Raw genomic sequence first — 6,206 nt, forward strand, 5'->3', positions numbered from 1 at the left:
CTCTGCTTAAATGAACTACTGCTCAAATTCCCTTTGTCGCTACTACAATGCTAAAATTGTGTGGAATCAAGGACTTAGCCAGACGTACCTTAGAGTTGCGCAAAACTATCCTTTTTCCTACTTGCTGCTCTTTGTGAGAAAGAGATTAATTACAGTGGGGCTACCTGTTCCAGCTGATGGCTTTAAAGATGGGAAATCTGCTACCGGCCGTTCCCTTAGAGACCTCCCCACGTTTCTCAAGACATTTTCAGTACACTTCTCCTTTAACCTCCAACAAGGGAATGCTGGATCATGGTACTTTCATCCAGGCCTCCTAAATAAAGGGTCTTTGTCCCATCTGCGATCAATGGAGATCCATACTACTAAGCATTTATCAGTTATGCTGCTTCCGGTCCTGCTGCCTCCGACATGAGGGGTCACTGACCATGCAGTCCTGTGCCAGGTTGCTTGGTTTAGATGCCCTTAAGGCAGGATACTAAGCAGGGGTCCAACCTAAGTAGTTAAAAGTTTCTAATGTGTTATGTTCTCTGCTAGGGCTATGAGATTTTGACACCTAAAGGTCTTTCGACGTGTTGCAGGCTCCGAATCAGGTTCTCTTTCTCCTCTAACGCCTTCTTGGGGTCCTTTTTAGACAAGCTAGTTAGTCACCGCTGACTTGTTTGCACTCGTGCAGCCTGTTTAGACAGGCAACTGCATTATTGGCTTGTTTAAATGAAAATCGTTCAGTCCCTGTATAAGTGAATGAGAGGAACTAAACGATCGCTGTATAAACCAAATGATAAGTGAACGAGCCAACTATGTTTTTATGCCAGCGTAAAATAAACGACTAACAAAAAGCAAATGATTCTCGGTTGTCGTTGGCTGAGTTTGTAGATTGAACGATTATTCACTTTCGTTCATTTGAATGATATAATTGTTCTGTTTAAAAGGGCCCTCCCTCTTCCCCTTTCTTCATGTGGTTTTACTTCTCGGCTCTCCTTTTATCATTTACCTCCTACCCTCTTCCTTTCTTAACCTCCTCTTTCCACCCTGCGTCCCCATTACTGTTTTCTCTCAGCTACATATATCTTGCTATCATCTTATGATTACTGTTCAGTCAGTTGCAGATAATACCGTTTGTCTTAACCCTTTCCAATCCAATTTGTATCCTGGTTTTCCTAGGGGGGCTTACTCTTTTTCTGCCGTTATACAACGGCGCTATATGCTGGCTAAAGCCAGTACTGCATGAGGTGACACGTTGGATAGCCTCTGACAGCAGAGAGGCTGGCAATATATAGTAAGAGAACCCCGACGGGCGCCTTCCAACATAGGAGCTGTACAGCCATATATGATAATGTCTGCAGAGGTCAGACAGTGGATTGGAAAAGGTTAAAAGACATCCACTGGCCAAAATAGGGCTTGACTACCCTAGTAGTCAGTTACACCCAGTGTCTCCCTTCGGGTGCATTCCCACGAACGTATATCGGCTCGGTTTTCACGCCGAGCCGATATACGTTGTGCTCGTGCAGGGGGGGGGGGGGGGAGGATGGAAGAGCCAGGAGCGGGAACTGAGCTCCCGCCCCCTCTCTGCCTCTCCGCTCCTCTATACTGTTTGCAATGGGGAGAGGCGGAATGGGGGCAGGGCTAATTCTCTGAACTTAGCCCCGCCCCATCCCGCCTCCTTTCATTGCAAATAGCGCAGAGAGGGGGCGGGAGCTCAGTTCTTGCTCCTGGCTCTTCCATCCTCCCCCCCCCCCCCCCCCCTGCACATGAGGACGACGTATATCGGCTCGGCGTGAAAACCGAGCCGATATACGTTCGTGGGAATGCAGCCTTCTTCTGTACTTTTACCCTTGTCAGTAGTTATATACTAATTTCTGTTTCCTTATGGTGAGCATATAATGCGTGTGCCTATAATATATTATTTGCACTTTATTTGATGCACTTGTTCCTGATGTTTTCGTATTTGTTTGTGTGTGTGTCCCCTTCTTTTCCTCTCCCATCCCGACCCCCTTGCCAGTTTCTAGAAGGTGCTGGTACAATCGGTCAATCAAATTCTCTCTGAGACCAATGGGTAAGCTGCAACTCTTCATCTAATGTTAAGGGGCTCAATGATCCTGGAAAACATAAGCAAATACTCTATTCCCTTCAAAAGCAGCCGGCCTCTGTTAACTTACTGCAGAAAACATATTTTTAAAACTTCTCATATTCCCCCAATTTCGTCATAAATATTTCACTTTGTGGTATCATTGTACTACGACAGACTCCTAATCCAAGGGGGTCCATTGTTGTTCATAACAATACTCCCCATGTGCTACATGCTTCAAAAATAGATCAACGGCTTGTTATATCCTCCTCCAAATTCCCCCTTCCACCAGATGGTTGTGATTGCTAATGTGTATTTTCCTAATAAAGGACAAACTGATTTTGTGGTCTGTGTGGTGGGGGCTCTCGAAGATTTTACTAGCGATCTCCTTATTATTCTTGGTGGCGACTTTAATTTTCCCCTAGAACAAAACTTGGATACGTCTATAGGTAGGTGTTCCCTGGCTTTCTGAGCTGTTCGCAGAGTGCAAAGTCACCTTACTCGGCTACGACGAGTAGATTTGTGGTACACACTCCACTCTACAGACCAGGATGATAGGTTTTTGGGTTTTTTTTTTTGGTTCCTCATTCGTATCGCTTAGACTATATTTACTTTGTTCATGCCTTATTGCACAGGTCGTCTGGGGCCGGTATTGAACCCATACTTCTGTCCAACCATGAATTGGGGAGAGCATAACACATGATCGTATTCATGGCATATAAATGATAATTTAATCTTGGACCCTGTCTGCCAGACGGAGATCTGCTTCTCCGTTTGTGACTTTTTAGCTTCTCGTACCACGTTTCATTCCAGGATCCTTTCTTGGCACTTTTTGTTAACTTTGTGTGGGCCGGCTTGAAACCTAGAGTAGAGTATAAACACCTTTAGAAAATGTAAGTCATGGGGGGCTTTGGGGAACTGCCTCTATGGTCTCTTTTGTATCTGCTTGGGAGACTCAACTTGCTTTTGACCATTCTTCCAGAGAAAAACTCCTGCTGTTTGCTTTCATGCACAAATCTATCTCTTCCAAAGTTCAGGAAAAGAACTATAAAATCCTCTCCAGATGGTATAGAACCCCTGCTTTTCTCTATGAATTCTTCTCTGAGCACCGCCCCCTTTGCTGGCATTGTGCGATAATGTGGGGTACTCGTACTCTCATTTGGTGGGAGTGTGGAAAAATTACCTTCTTCTGTTCTGCCCTAAACACCCTCTACAATAAAGTATGCAGCACCAACCTGACTTGGTTTCCGGCAAAAGCCTGACTCCCCATAATAGCAGGGTCGCTTTCTCCATTAAAGAAGGGTCTGCTACGATTCCCATACCCCCCCCCCCCCCCCTCCTACTGGAAATCCTCTCAGGTTCACAGTTTAACTGAATGGAGCGATTACATTAGTTGAGATCTACCACCTAGAAGAGATCAACGCTCAAGACCAAGATAGAGGCGATAATGTCTTATACAACACTTGAACCCGTGTTGCAGAATTCTGCCATTGCTTTCAATGGGGCTGGGGCTGCTGCAGCCGGCCCCATTGAAAACACTGGGGCTGTGTTGCAAGATCCTGCAGCCAAGTAGAACATGCTTCCTGCATTGCATCACATCGCGGTGCCATGCAGGTAAACCTCGCTAATGTGAGTGAACCCATTCAGAAAAATGGGGATCATATTTGTGCATCGCGCAATGCACAAATCTCACACGATTTTAGTGCCAGTGTGAAGGCAGCCTAAGGGTGCTATTATGAGTGTCTCTCCTATTGCATCCAGCATCTGGACTTGTCAATCCAATCACTATGATGAGTCCAGCCGCTGGCCACAATCATCGCATTTCCGCCTACATTCAGCAGTGGAAAGACGCTGTCAATCTTAGCACCCTAACACCTGTGTCACATGAGCGTATGTGTACTTCCATGCGCATTTGCGTCTCGTTTTTGTGCATCGCGCATTGCATATTTGGGTGTGCATGGGCATTTTTTACTCAGTTTTGTAGTGAATGCGCAACATTTTGTGCGCAGATACGCCTGTGTGACATGGGCATTAGGATCTGTTTACACCTATTTATCATTTGAACTAGTGACGTCACCGCTAGCTCATTCGCGCATGGGTGGAGATATACTTAGCTGCCGTAATGCAGTTAAAAAACGTGCAGACGCGCAACTTACTGCATATTCGCACATCAAATTGAATTTTAATGCCTGCATGGTATTGTAATTAAACAATTTTATCCACAAAACCGCACAACTATTAAGACCTGTATTTGCGTGCGCAAGACGCAGAAAATAGAACCCATTGATTTCAATGGGTTCGCTCACATGCGTGTTTTTTCCGTGCATATTTCCGTTGCGTTAAACAAATACGCAGCATGTTCTATTTTCCTGTGCATATGAAGTAGACCATATGGAAATAATTAGGCCCATTAGCCATGTAAATGGATGCGACTGTGACTGCAGGGTTTTTTGCGCATGCAGAGTATAGTAGAAAATGCAGAAGGGCGCGCAAAGACGGTCAAAGTAAAGCCACATGTCTGTGTGGTTGTTCCCTGCTTTGCGTGTCTCTGTCTTATTGGCCTTGCCCGTATACAATTAGTCATAGATGTAATAAGAATTATCACTTAAGCTGTTGCGTCTGCAGCATTTTACAAATTTCCGTTACCTACGATGTCGCCGGGATAAAATACTGCAGCAGACAAAGCGCAGCAGAACTGTGCGAATGTACTATTATGACCCCCACCCCCGCTCACTCAACAAATACGTTTTCTTTTGCAGTTGGAACAATATACACATTCAGTGTAAATGCAAATAGATGGCTGCGCCATTGTGAGGTCATTGATCTTGTGTGAATGACCACTTTTCAGAGTTTGGTCCTGGTGAAATGTGACTCCCTAGTTCTGATCTTCCTCCTTTTTTTTTTATGTGGCTTCAATTGTTCCTTAATTGGCCGCTTTGACGGGAGCCAGACGGCATGGTCCAGCTCCTCTGAAAAGGCTTTTCCAGACTCCATTAAGCCATGACATGTTGCCGCAGTCACACACTGGATGTTATTTGGCAACTTCTTGTTTTCGTACATTCACTTGTGAAAAGGAACTGTGTATGTTTCCTTCACGCGTCTTGTGGATGCCAAGTAGCACTTGACCAGAGTGACATGTTCATTCCTCATTGCCGCTTTTTATTAGTTGCACTTGTGAGGTTTCTTTCTGCTCCGTAAATACTGTACAAGATGTCGGATTTGATTCTACCCCTCTTGTAAGTTAAAGTTATCCCCTATCTATTGCATAGAGGAGTGTTATAACTACCTGATTAGTGGTATCTGACTGCTGGGACGCCAAAAACTAAGTTCTCGTGTACCATTGAATGAATGTAGAAATGGGTGCACGTGCAACAGCTTTGTTAAATTTGGGTTATTTAGTTTAGAAAAAAGACGGTTTAGGGGCAACCTAATGACTATGTATAAATACATTAGGGAACAATACAAGGATCTCTCCCATGATCTGTTTATACCCTGGACTGTGACTGTAACAAGGGGGCATCCTCTACATCTAGAGGGAAGAAGGTTTCTATACTGACATAAAAGGGGGTTCTTTACTGTAAGAGCAGTGAGACTATGAAACTCTCTGTCTGAGGACGTGATGACAAATTCAATAAAAGCGTACAAGAGGGGCCTGGACACCTTTCTTGAGCGATACAATATTACATGTTACAGTCACTGATTACTTTAGAAGGGTCGGTGATCCGGAGATTATTCCGATTGACAGATTAGAGTCAGGAATTAATCTATTTTCTTTTAAATAAGAAAGATTGGCTTCTACCTAATTGTTTGTTTTTTTTTTACCTTCCTCTGGATCAATATTGGGGGGGGATAGGCTGAACTGGATGGACATATGTTCAGCCTAACATACTATATCACTAAATAGATATAATAACAGAACCAAGCTTACTACATAGATAGATATCATATCTATAAGGTATGTTAAATTCTAGTATTGTAACAGAATGGAGCTTACTCCATAGATACTTTACCAGAAGTTAGATTACTGTATAGATACAACAACAGACCCAAACTTACTACATAGGTATGGTACCAGAACAAAGCTTACTACATCAATTTGGTACTCAACCAAAATTGCCAAATACAGTAAACCCTTGAGTAG

This window comes from Eleutherodactylus coqui, chromosome 5 (genome assembly GCF_035609145.1).
Source record: "Eleutherodactylus coqui strain aEleCoq1 chromosome 5, aEleCoq1.hap1, whole genome shotgun sequence".
Lineage (NCBI taxonomy): Eukaryota > Metazoa > Chordata > Amphibia > Anura > Eleutherodactylidae > Eleutherodactylus > Eleutherodactylus coqui.